The sequence below is a fragment of the Scardinius erythrophthalmus genome, assembly GCF_964197995.2.
Source record: "Scardinius erythrophthalmus genome assembly, chromosome: 8".
Classification (NCBI taxonomy): domain Eukaryota; kingdom Metazoa; phylum Chordata; class Actinopteri; order Cypriniformes; family Leuciscidae; genus Scardinius; species Scardinius erythrophthalmus.
Genome location: NC_138228.1, coordinates 27378894 through 27393675, shown reverse-complemented (window position 1 = coordinate 27393675; position 14782 = coordinate 27378894).

Sequence of the window (14782 nt, the reverse complement as noted above, 5' to 3'; positions counted from 1 at the left end):
ATTTCAAATGAAAGTGAGTCAATTAGTGGTCTTCTACTGCCCTCTGCAGGACATTCTACTTAATAAAATATTTTCATCTGTGCTTTTGCATTAGTTTTTGGACTATATCAAATTACTTGCATGAAAATCACCTATTATAACACAGTCATGTTTTGTCAAAGTTTATCACTTCATTTTTACTGAGCTCTCAGTTTGAACAATTCTGCCTCTCAGTGATTAATTTGAAATCTGAAAATGGTGTTATACAGAGGAGATTTGCAATTATCATTTTGTTACCTATCTTTTATTTTAAATATCTCCATCTACAACAAAATGTGTGTGCATGTGTGTGTTCAAGCATGGTTAGTGTATTAAGTATTATTGTTTAAGTATTATTGTTTTCATTTACATTTTAACCACCAGAAGAAGAACACTCATTGGTTCATTCTGCTCACTAAAATATTATTTTTAATTTTTTTTTCCATTTGAAATATTGTTTAAACTTAATAAAATCATTAAAATAACATTTCAAATCATATTTTGTCTGTTTATAAATCCCACAGACTCACATTGGCTGCAATACTAATGTTTTTGTAAAACACAGACCTGATAGTCTAATCTGTGTGTATTGTGCATATATTATTGATATTATTACTATTGCAAATCATGTTATTGTAACTCATATCTTAATAGAATATTATTTGTAATTTTAATTCTTTATTTCTTAAGTGTTTTTTTTTATGATTACTACAGATATTATCACCAAAGATATCAACTACACCTTCACTTTTAGTATTGACACGCTGCACACACAGCACAATCACACACTCACTAATGCATTCAAATAAATGTAATCTTACTGTGCTACTTTATTTGTACATGATTAGAATGAACAGAAATCTAAGACTATTTTTCTTCTTTTGTTAAAGCCATTTCAGACTCCAAGTAAGCATTATATTACTAATCATCTATTTTACAGGTGCCATACAATTGAAAACTGTATTTATCTTGGCATAGTTGAATGATAAGAGTTCTGGACATGGAACTGACATACCGTGAGCCTCAAACACCATTGTTTCCTCCTTCTTGTGTAAATCTCCTGTTTGCAAAAGACCGCTGAAAAATGAGTGAATCCCACCATAACACCGACTGTGACGTTGGAGTCAGGATCATTAATATTTATACCCCCCAAATTTGCATTTTCCAGTCCATGTTCTAGGCCAGGCAGTGTTAATGTGGACCTGCACAGCCGAATCATCAGAAGATCTGCAGGTATTGTGAAGAAGCAAGCAAGGACAATAGTGAAAATGGCAGATCATGGATATAAATGTTATGTCTGAGGCTGTGCTGTGGATTTGAGAACTTTTCATTCCCTTCCCACAAAACTGTCAACAGGCATGGTTGATGTTTACAACAGGATACCTCACCATTTTAATTCAAAGCTGTTAGTTTGCTCTTAACGGAGGCCGATCAGAACGAAACTCGATGGGCATGTTCGACTCGTGGCCCTAGAGGTCTGTAAGAATTTTGAAAAATCAGCCACTAGTTGACGCTAACAGGTTTTACGGCTATGTAATCACGTGATGCATATCATTTGATAGATCTCCTCATACTGAACAACTTTGCCTCAAGAACTACTGCTGTCAATCAATTTGTTCATTAAATACTTGCTATTATGTTAAAAACCTACTTTTGCGAACTAGTCCTAGGTTTTTCGCCCGATCGGAAATATACCAGTGCAGTACAATTCTCTGGAAGCTCTAGATTATTAATTATATAAAAAACTTTAACTTTACCCATTGGGTAGCCATAACAGGATCATTTAGAAAATGGGTATGGCAAAAAACACTCAAAAGCCTGTAAATCCTAAACAAAAACTCAGACAACTCACTAGACTGCCTTATGTGCTTAAAGACCCTAAATGCTTGAACCCCGCTAAATGCTGCTTGCAGCTTTAATTATTATTATTATTATTATTCTTCTCCGCTAAAACGCATCGTGCAGCCCAAACCGTAAGTGCTGGAGACTTGAAACTTTGTCAGATGGTAGTACAAAAATCGAGGAAAGGTTCAGAGAGTATGACCCCGATTGGCCTATAGGTGGCGCTATAGCAACCAAAAGCGCGAAACTGCTCATAACTCCTAGACCGTATGTCGTAGACTCAAGTGTCTTATATCATTGGAAAGCTGGACGCCTGACGAACAAAACGTATATCTCCGATTTCATTTCCGTCATGATAGATTTTCCGCCATTTTGAATTTTGTCGAAAATCTACTTTTGCGAACTAGTCCCTGGATTTTTGCCCGATCGGAACCAAACCAGTGCAGAAATGTTCTCTGGAGTCTGAAGATCAATAATTATCGAAAAAAAGTTGAAATTTCGATTCATGGTCGCTAGGGGGCGCAAAATAATCGTTGTGGGAGGAGCCTATTTTACTAAAATGGCTATAACTTAAAAAGCAAATAAGATAGCTTCACCAAACTCGGTACACATATGTATGGGTTCTGTCTGGGGTCACAGTAAAAAAATCGCGACGATTGAACGCTAGGTGGCGCTATAACATGAAAAAAACATAAAACAGGCTATAACCACCTGACTGTTTGTCCGATTGACTTGAAAATTGGTATGCCGTGTCTTGGTCCAAGGTGCCATGTATGTCTATGAGGACATTGGCGTATCTCAAAAAACATGGCCGCCATTGGCCAATGAAGTCGAGCACCTATTAGACAAGGTTAACGGAGGCCGATCGGAACGAAACTCGATGGGCATGTTCGACTCATGGCCCTAGAGGTCTGTAAGAATTTTGAAAGAAATCGGCCACTAGTTGGCGCTAACGAGTTTAATGGCTCTGTAATCACGTGGTGTTACACTCATCCACACAATATGCATATCATTTGATAGATCTGCTTATGTTGAACAACTTTGCCTCAAGAACCATTGCTGTCAATCAAACCGTTCATTAATTATTTGCGAATATGTTAAAAACCTACTTTTGCGAACTAGTCCTAGGTTTTTCGCCCGATCGGAACCAGACCAGTCTAGGACAATTCTCTGGACTCTCTATATCAATAATTATCGAAAAAAAGTTGAACTTTTGCATTTGGATGGCTGTAATAGGGTCATTTATAAAATGGGCGTGGCAAAATACACTAAAAACCCTATAAATCCTAAATGAAAACTCAGAACTTCACAGAAATTGGTGAGCATATGTGAAATAACATCTTTAACAAGCATGCAAAATTTTATGGAGATCGGACCAAAGGTGGCGCTATAACTGTTAAAAGGCTTTAAAACCATATATTTCCTATGGTAAACTGCCTGTATTGGCTGTAAATGGTCTTTTCCATCTCTGATCATATAATTTTCATATCATAATGTTCAAAACTAGTGCAATACAATTCTCTGGACTCACTAGGTCAATAATTGTCAGAAAAAGTTGAACTACTTCATTTGGATAGTTATAATAGGTTAGCAAGTATCCCTGAAAGCCTATATCTCTTTAATGAATGACTCAGACCTTCTTAAAAAGCCAGTGAAATATCACTCTGAACATGCATGAACATTTTCAGACTGATCGGACAAAATTTGCCTCTATAACAGTTAAAAAGGTGAAAATTATATCAATATAATGGCATATTAAGCCAATAAGTTGTATTTTACTGCCCCCTGCTGTTTAAAATAGTCATTTTGTCATATTGTTCTATAATTTATATTTAGACTGTATAAAATCACTATTTTAACATTTACAATTACATTTAGTCAAAATCCATCTGTTAAAGTATTTGTATTGACAGTTTGATTACATCATATAGTTCAAATGTCTGTATCTACAACATATGTGTGTGTAGTCTTAGGTTTCTGAATAAATTCTGAATCTTCTGATTAATAGCTTACAAAGACTTTGTGAAATGTTTATAGATCATTCAAATATATTTTCATTATGACATATCCCAATAGCATTGAAAAAACAACAACAACATTTGTCTTTGTGTGTGTGTGTGTGTGTGTGTGTGTGTGTGTGTGTGTGTGTGTGTGTGTGTGTAAGCATGCATTATTGAGTTAACATGGAAAAACTGGTTTGCTTTAGTGCAGAAAACTGGTAAAAATAATTAAATTTAAAGTGAAACTGAGCCAATAAGTGGTCTTCTAGTGCCCTCTGCTGGCCATTCTACTTATGAAGTCTTTTCACATGTGCTTTGTGCAAATCACTTATATAACAATAACTATTATAACACAATCATATTTTGTCAGTGTTTATCACTTCATTTGCACTGACACTTCACATAATTGATAAATTCATGGTAAACTATGCTAGAACAGGGTAAATAATGGTAAACCGTGGTAAATCAAGATAAACTATGGTAAATCATGCTAGAATGTGGTATATCATGGTAGATCATGCTAGAACATGGTAAATCAAGGTAAACTAAGATAAATTCATGGTAAACTATGCTAGAACAGGGTAAATCATGGAAAACCATGGTAAATCATGCTAGAATGTGGTATATCATGGTAAATCATGCTAGAACATGGTACATCAAGGTAAACTAAGATAAATTCATGGTAAACTATGCTAGAACAGGGCAAATCATGGAAAACCATGGTAAATCATGCTAGAATGTGGTATATCATGGTTAATCATGCTAGAACATGGTAAATCAAGGTAATCTAAGATAAATTCATGGTAAACTATGCTAGAAAAGGGTAAATCATGGTAAACCATGGTAAATCAAGATAAACTATGGTAAATCATGCTAGAAAAAGGTATATCATGGTAAATCATGCTAGAACATGGTAAATCAAGGTAAACTAAGACAAATGAGTGGTAAACTATGCTTGAACAGGGTAAAAGATGGTAAACTATGGTAAATCAAGTTAAACTATGATAAATCATGCTAGAATGTGGTATTTCATGGTAAATCATGCTAGAACATGGTAAATCAAGGTAAACTAAGATAAAGTCATGGTAAACTATGCTAGAACAGGGTAAATCATGGTAAATCATGATAAACTATGGTAAATCATGCTAGAATGTGGTATATCATGGTAAATCATGCTAGAACATGGTAAATCAAGGTAAACTAAGATAAATTAATGGTAAACTATGCTAGAACAGGGTAAATCATGGTAAATCATGGTAAACCATGGTAAATCATGCTAGAATGTGTTATAACATGATAAATCATGCTAAAACATGGTATTTTCCATCTATGATGTCAGTGGTTACATGCTTGCTACATAAAACTTAATAACTTTTGATGCTTTTGTGCTTAAAACCTTAAAAGCCTTAATAGCTTGAACCCCGATAAATGCTGCTTGCAGCTTTAATTAGGGGTTCAAGCACGAAGTGCTGAAACCCTATTGTAATTGTGCTGATTTTTATTATTATTATTATTATTCTGCCGTAAAACGCATCGTGCAGCCCAAACCGTAAGGGCTAGAGCTTTGAAACTTTGCCATATGGTAGTACAAAAATCGAGGAGAGGTTATCAAATTATGACCCCGATTGGCCCATAGGTGGCGCTATAGCAACCAAAAGCGCGAAACTGCTCATAACTCCTAGACCGTAAGTCATAGACTCAAGTGTCTTATATCATTGGAAAGCTGGACGCCTGACGAACAAAACGTATATCTCCGATTTTATTTCCGCCATGATAGATTTTCCGCCATTTTGAATTTTGTCGAAAATCTACTTTTGCGAACTAGTCCCTGGTTTTTTGCCCGATCGGAACCAAACCAGTGCAGAATTGTTCTCTGGAGTCTGAATATCAATAATTATCAAAAAAAAGTTGAAATTTCGATTCACGGTCGCTAGGGGGTGCAAAATTAACGTTGTGGGAGGAGCCTATTTTACTAAAATGGCTATAACTCCAGAAGTAAAAGAGGTATTTTAACCAAACCTGGTACACATGTGTAAGACGTCAATATGAGGTCACGGTAAAAAAATCGCGGCGATTGGTCACATGGTGGCGCTATAACATGAAAAAAACATAAAACAGGCTATAACCACCTGACCGTTAGTCCGATTGACTTGAAAATTGGTATGCAGTGTCTTGGTCCAAGGTGCCATGTATGTCTATGAGGACATTGGTGTATCTCAAAAAACATGGCCGCCATCGGCCAATGAAGTTTGAGCACCTATTAGACAAGGTTAACGGAGGCCTATCGGAACGAAACTCGGTGGGCATGTTCGACTCATGGCCCTAGAGGTCTGTAAGAATTTTAAAAGAAATCGGCCACTAGTTGGCGCTAACGAGTTTTATGGCTCTGTAATCACGTGGTGTTACACTTATTGTCACAAAATGCATACCATTTGATAGATCTCCTCTTGTTGAACAACTTTGCCTCAAGAACCATTGCTGTCAATCAAACCGTTCATTAAATATTCGTAATTATGTTAAAAACCTACTTTTGCGAACTAGTCCTAGGTTTTTCGCCCGATCAGAACCAAACGAGTCTAGGACAATTCTATGGACTCTCAAGATCAATAATTATCAAAAAAAAGTTGAACTTTTGCATTTTTCGCATGGGTATATTGGGTCATAAAGAAAATGGGCGTGGCAAAATGCACTCAAAAGCCTATAAATCCTAAACGAAAACTCAGAACTTCACGAAAATTGGTGAGCTTATGTGCCATAACATCATTAACAAGCATGCAAAATTTCATGGAGATCGGACTATAGATGGTGCTATAACTGTTAAAAAGCTTTAAAAAACACATATTTCCTATGGTAAATTGCCTGTATTGGCTGTAAATGGACTTTTCCATCTATTATTTCAGTGGTTAAAAGCTTTCTAAATAAATCTTAATGTCTTAAATGCTTATGTGCCTAAAGGCCTTAAATGCTTGAACCCCGATAAATGCTGCTTGCAGCTTTAATTATTATTATTATTATTATTATTCTGCCGTAAAACGCATCGTGCAGCCCAAACCGTAAGGGCTAGAGCTTTGAAACTTTGCCATATGGTAGTACAAAAATCGAGGAGAGGTTATCAAATTATGACCCCGATTGGCCCATAGGTGGCGCTATAGCAACCAAAAGCGCGAAACTGCTCATAACTCCTAGACCGTAAGTCATAGACTCAAGTGTCTTATATCATTGGAAAGCTGGACGCCTGACGAACAAAACGTATATCTCCGATTTTATTTCCGTCATGATAGATTTTCCGCCATTTTGAATTTTGTCGAAAACCTACTTTTGCGAACTAGTCCCTGGTTTTTTGCTCGATCGGAACCAAACCAGTGCAGAATTGTTCTCTGGAGACTGAAGATCAATAATTATCGAAAAAAAGTTGAAATTTCGATTCAGGGTCGCTAGGGGGCGCAAAATTAACGTTGTGGGCGGAGCCTATTTTACTAAAATGGCTATAACTCCAGAAGTAAATGAGGTATTTTCACCAAACTTGGTAAACGTATGTAAGAGGTCAATCTGAGGACACGGTAAAAAAATCGCGGCGATTGGCCACATGGTGGCGCTATAACATGAAAAAAAAATAAAACAGGCTATAACCACCTGACCGTTAGTCCGATTGACTTGAAAATTGGTATGCAGTGTCTTGGTCCAAGGTGCCATGTATGTCTATGAGGACATTGGTGTATCTCAAAAAACATGGCCGCCATTGGCCAATGAAGTTGAGCACCTATTAGACAAGGTTAACGGAGGCCGATCGGAACGAAACTCGGTGGGCATGTTCGACTCATGGCCCTAGAGGTCTGTAAGAATTTTGAAAGAAATCGGCCACTAGTTGGCGCTAACGAGTTTTATGGCTCTGTAATCACGTGGTGTTAGATATATTGTCACAAAATGCATATCATTTGATAGATCTGCTCATGCTGAACAACTTTGCCTCTAGAACCATTGCTGTCAATCAAACCGTTCATTAAATATTCATGAATATGTTAAAAACCTACTTTTGCGAACTAGTCCCTGGTTTTTCGCCCGATCGGAACCAGACCAGTCTAGGACAATTCTATGGACTCTCTAGATCAATAATTATCAAAAAAAGTTGAACTTTTGTATTTGTATGGCTGTAATAGGGTCATTTATAAAATGGGTGTGGCAAAATACACTCAAAAGCCTATAAATCCTAAATGAAAACTCAGAACTTCACAAAAATTGGTGAGCATATGTGTCATAACATCACTAACAAGCTTGCAAAATTTTATGGAGATTGGACAATAGTTGGCGCTATAACTGTTAAAAAGCTTTAAAACCATATATTTCCTATGGTAAACTGCCTGTATTGGCTGTAAATGGTCTTTTCCATGTCTGATCATATAATTTTCATATCATAATGTTCAAAACTAGTGCAATACAATTCTCTGGACTCACTAGATCAATAATTGTCAGAAAAAGTTGAACTACTTCATTTGGATAGCTATAATAGGTTCACTTCAAAATCTGGCCTTTACCAAGTGTCCCCGAAAGCCTATATCTCTTTAATCAATGCTCAGACCTTCTTAAAAACAAGTCAGAATGTGTGAAATATCACCCTGAACAAGCATGAAAATTTTCAGACAGATCGGACAAAATTTGCCTCTATAACAGTTAAAAAGGTGAAAATGATATGATTTAATGGCATGTTAAGCCAATAAGTGGTATTTTACTGCCCCCTGCTGTTTAAAATAGTCATTTTCTCATATTGGTATTGGTATCAGCCATGGTAAATCATGATAAATGATGGTGTGTGTGTGTGTGTGTGTGTGTGTGTGTGTGTGTGTGTGTGTGTGTGTGTGTGTGTGTGTGTGTGTGTGTGTGTGTGTGGTACAAATATAACAAAGGTTTTATTTTCCAACATGAAAACAAACATAACAGAGTGCTAGTGCACAAACAATAACCGACAATGATAATGGATGAGAGGGGAACTTAAATACACAGATCAAGACAAGGACAACAGGTGACGGTTATGATGATGAGGTGCAGGTGATGATGAGGAGGGTGATGAGGAGCAGGTGCAGGTGATGACGACAGATGGTGAATGTGATGAAGACAGAAGGTGAATGTGATGAAGGTGAATGTGACACCAATATCACTGAAACATTTGTGTGTGTGTGTGTGTGTGTGTGTGTGTGTGTGTGTGTGTGTGTAAGCATGCATTGAGTTAACATGGAAAAACTGGTTTGCTTTAGTGCAGAAAACTGGTTTAAAGTGAAAGTGAGCCAATAAGTGGTCTTCTAGTGCCCTCTGCTGGCCATTCTACTTAATAATGAAATATTTTACATGTGCTTTTGCATTCATACTTGGACACACACTAAAAATCACGTATATAACTAACTATTATAACACAATAATATTTTGTCAGTGTTCATCACCTCATTTGCACTGACACTTCACATAATTGCTAGTAATGTGGTTAATCATGCTAGAAACATTGTAAATCATAGTAAATAATACTGAAATGAGGTGTATCAAGGTAAATCATGCTAGAATCCTAATAAATCATTCTGGAACATGGTATATGATAGTAAATCATGCTAGAATCATATTAAATAATTCTAGAATGTGGCAAATCGTCGTGGGAGGAGCCTATTTTACTCAAATGGCTATAACTCAAGAAGTAAATGAGATATCTTCACCAAACTCAGTACACATGTGTATGGGTTCAATTTGAGGTCACAGTAAACAATTTTATGGAGATCGGACCATAGGTGGCGCTATAACTGTTAAAAAGCTTTAAAACCATATATATCCCATGGCAAATTGCCTGTATTGGCTGTAAATGGTCTTTTCCATCTATTATGTCAGTGGTTACATGCTTGCTAAATAAATCTTAATAACTTTTGATGCTTTTGTGCTTAAATGCCTTAAAGGCCTTAACTGCTTGAACCCCGATAAATGCTGCTTGCAGCTTTAATTATTATTATTATTATTATTCTGCCGTAAAACGCATCGTGCAGCCCAAACCGTAAGGGCTAGAGCTTTGAAACTTTGCCATATGGTAGTACAAAAATCGAGGAGAGGTTATCAAATTATGACCCCGATTGGCCCATAGGTGGCGCTATAGCAACCAAAAGCGCGAAACTGCTCATAACTCCTAGACCGTAAGTCATAGACTCAAGTGTCTTATATCATTGGAAAGCTGGACGCCTGACGAACAAAACGTATATCTCCGATTTTATTTCCGCCATGATAGATTTTCCGCCATTTTGAATTTTGTCGAAAATCTACTTTTGCGAACTAGTCCCTGGTTTTTTGCCCGATCGGAACCAAACCAGTGCAGAATTGTTCTCTGGAGTCTGAATATCAATAATTATCAAAAAAAGTTGAAATTTCGATTCACGGTCGCTAGGGGGTGCAAAATTAACGTTGTGGGAGGAGCCTATTTTACTAAAATGGCTATAACTCCAGAAGTAAAAGAGGTATTTTAACCAAACCTGGTACACATGTGTAAGACGTCAATATGAGGTCACGGTAAAAAAATCGCGGCGATTGGTCACATGGTGGCGCTATAACATGAAAAAAACATAAAACAGGCTATAACCACCTGACCGTTAGTCCGATTGACTTGAAAATTGGTATGCAGTGTCTTGGTCCAAGGTGCCATGTATGTCTATGAGGACATTGGTGTATCTCAAAAAACATGGCCGCCATCGGCCAATGAAGTTTGAGCACCTATTAGACAAGGTTAACGGAGGCCTATCGGAACGAAACTCGGTGGGCATGTTCGACTCATGGCCCTAGAGGTCTGTAAGAATATTAAAAGAAATCGGCCACTAGTTGGCGCTAACGAGTTTTATGGCTCTGTAATCACGTGGTGTTATACTTATTGTCACAAAATGCATACCATTTGATAGATCTTCTCTTGTTGAACAACTTTGCCTCAAGAACCATTGCTGTCAATCAAACCGTTCATTAAATATTCGTAATTATGTTAAAAACCTACTTTTGCGAACTAGTCCTAGGTTTTTCGCCCGATCAGAACCAAACGAGTCTAGGACAATTCTATGGACTCTCAAGATCAATAATTATCAAAAAAAAGTTGAACTTTTGCATTTTTCGCATGGGTATATTGGGTCATAAAGAAAATGGGCGTGGCAAAATGCACTCAAAAGCCTATAAATCCTAAACAAAAACTCAGAACTTCACGAAAATTGGTGAGCTTATGTGCCATAACATCATTAACAAGCATGCAAAATTTCATGGAGATCGGACTATAGATGGTGCTATAACTGTTAAAAAGCTTTAAAAAACACATATTTCCTATGGTAAATTGCCTGTATTGGCTGTAAATGGACTTTTCCATCTATTATTTCAGTGGTTAAAAGCTTTCTAAATAAATCTTAATGTCTTAAATGCTTATGTGCCTAAAGGCCTTAAATGCTTGAACCCCGATAAATGCTGCTTGCAGCTTTAATTATTATTATTATTCTGCCGTAAAACGCATCGTGCAGCCCAAACCGTAAGGGCTAGAGCTTTGAAACTTTGCCATATGGTAGTACAAAAATCGAGGAGAGGTTATCAAATTATGACCCCGATTGGCCCATAGGTGGCGCTATAGCAACCAAAAGCGCGAAACTGCTCATAACTCCTAGACCGTAAGTCATAGACTCAAGTGTCTTATATCATTGGAAAGCTGGACGCCTGACGAACAAAACGTATATCTCCGATTTTATTTCCGCCATGATAGATTTTCCGCCATTTTGAATTTTGTCGAAAATCTACTTTTGCGAACTAGTCCCTGGTTTTTTGCCCGATCGGAACCAAACCAGTGCAGAATTGTTCTCTGGAGTCTGAATATCAATAATTATCAAAAAAAAGTTGAAATTTCGATTCACGGTCGCTAGGGGGTGCAAAATTAACGTTGTGGGAGGAGCCTATTTTACTAAAATGGCTATAACTCCAGAAGTAAAAGAGGTATTTTAACCAAACCTGGTACACATGTGTAAGACGTCAATATGAGGTCACGGTAAAAAAATCGCGGCGATTGGTCACATGGTGGCGCTATAACATGAAAAAAACATAAAACAGGCTATAACCACCTGACCGTTAGTCCGATTGACTTGAAAATTGGTATGCAGTGTCTTGGTCCAAGGTGCCATGTATGTCTATGAGGACATTGGTGTATCTCAAAAAACATGGCCGCCATCGGCCAATGAAGTTTGAGCACCTATTAGACAAGGTTAACGGAGGCCTATCGGAACGAAACTCGGTGGGCATGTTCGACTCATGGCCCTAGAGGTCTGTAAGAATTTTAAAAGAAATCGGCCACTAGTTGGCGCTAACGAGTTTTATGGCTCTGTAATCACGTGGTGTTACACTTATTGTCACAAAATGCATACCATTTGATAGATCTCCTCTTGTTGAACAACTTTGCCTCAAGAACCATTGCTGTCAATCAAACCGTTCATTAAATATTCGTAATTATGTTAAAAACCTACTTTTGCGAACTAGTCCTAGGTTTTTCGCCCGATCAGAACCAAACGAGTCTAGGACAATTCTATGGACTCTCAAGATCAATAATTATCAAAAAAAAGTTGAACTTTTGCATTTTTCGCATGGGTATATTGGGTCATAAAGAAAATGGGCGTGGCAAAATGCACTCAAAAGCCTATAAATCCTAAACAAAAACTCAGAACTTCACGAAAATTGGTGAGCTTATGTGCCATAACATCATTAACAAGCATGCAAAATTTCATGGAGATCGGACTATAGATGGTGCTATAACTGTTAAAAAGCTTTAAAAAACACATATTTCCTATGGTAAATTGCCTGTATTGGCTGTAAATGGACTTTTCCATCTATTATTTCAGTGGTTAAAAGCTTTCTAAATAAATCTTAATGTCTTAAATGCTTATGTGCCTAAAGGCCTTAAATGCTTGAACCCCGATAAATGCTGCTTGCAGCTTTAATTATTATTATTATTATTATTATTCCGCCGTAAAACGCATCGTGCAGCCCAAACCGTAAGGGCTAGAGCTTTGAAACTTTGCCAGATGGTAGTACAAAAATCGAGGAAAGGTTCAGAGATTATGACCCCGATTGGCCCATAGGTGGCGCTATAACAACCAAAAGCGCGAAACTGCTCATAACTCCTAGACCGTATGTCGTAGACTCAAGTGTCTTATATCATTGGAAAGCTGGACGCCTGACAAACAAAACGTATATCTCCGATTTCATTTCCGCCATGATAGATTTTCCGCCATTTTGAATTTTGTCAAAAACCTACTTTTGCGAACTAGTCCCTGGTTTTTTACCCGATTGGAACCAAACCAGTGCAGAAATGTTCTCTGGAGACTGAATATCAATAATTATCGAAAAAAAGTTGAAATTTCGATTCACGGTCGCTAAGGGGCGCCAAAACGTACGTTGTGGGAGGGGCCTATTTTACTAAAATGGCTATAACTCCCGAAGTAAATGAGGTATCTTCACCAAACTTGGTACACATGTGTATGAGTGCAATCTGGGGTCACAGTAAAAAAATCGCGACGATTGGCCTCATGGTGGCGCTATAACATGAAAAAAACATAAATCAGGCTATAACCACCTGACCGTTAGTCCGATTGACTTGAAAATTGGTATGCAGTGTCTTGGTCCAAGGTGCCATGTATGTGTATGAGGACATTGGCGTATCTCAAAAAACATGGCCGCCATCGGCCAATGAAGTTTGAGCACCTATTAGACAAGGTTAACGGAGGCCGATCGAAATGAAACTCAATGGGCATGTTCGGCTCATGGCCCTAGAGGTCTGTAAGAATTTTAAAAGAAATCGGCCACTAGTTGGCGCTAACGAGTTTTACGGCTCTGTAATCACGTGGTGTTACAAATATCCACACAATATGCATATCATTTGATAGATCTCCTCATCCTGATCAACTTTGCCTCAAGAACCATTGCTGTCAATCAAACTGTTCATTAATTATTTACGAATATGTTAAAAACCTACTTTTGCGAACTAGTCCTAGGATTTTTGCCCGATCGGAACCAGACCAGTCTAGGACAATTCTCTGGACTCTCTAGATCAATAATTATCAAAAAAAAGTTGAACTTTTGCATTTGGATGGCTGTAATAGGGTAATTTATAAAATGGGCGTGGCAAAATACACTCAAAAGCCTATAAATCATAAATGAAAACTCAGAACTTCACAAAAGTTGGTGAGCATATGTGACATACCATCATTAACAAGCATGCACAATTTTATGGAGATCGGACCAAAGGTGGCGCTATAACAGTTAAAAGGCTTTTAAACCATATGTTTCCTATGGTAAACTGCCTGTATTGGCTGTAAATGGTCTTTTCCATCTCTGATCATATAATTTTCATATCATAATGTTCAAAACTAGTGCAATACAATTCTCTGGACTCACTAGATCAATAATTGTCAGAAAAAGTTGAACTACTTCATTTGGATAGCTATAATAGGTTTACTTCAAAATGTGGCCTTTACCAAGTGTCCCCGAAAGCCTATATCTCTTTAATCAATGCTCAGACCTTCTTAAAAACAAGTCAGAACGTGTGAAATATCACCCTGAACAAGGATGAAAAATTTCAGACAGATCGGACAAAATTTGCCTCTATAACAGTTAAAAAGGTGAAAATGATATGAATTAATGGCATGTTAAGCCAATAAGTGGTATTTTACTGCCCCCTGCTGTTTAAAATAGTCATTTTGTCATATTGGTATTGGTATTAGCCATAGTAAATCATGATAAACTATGGTAAATCATGCTACAATGTGTTATATCATGTTAAATCATGCTAGAACATGGTCTTTCCCATCTATGATGTCAATGATTGAAAAAACAACAACAACAACATTTGCCTGTGTGTGTGTGTGTGTGTGTGTGTGTGTGTGTGTGTGTGT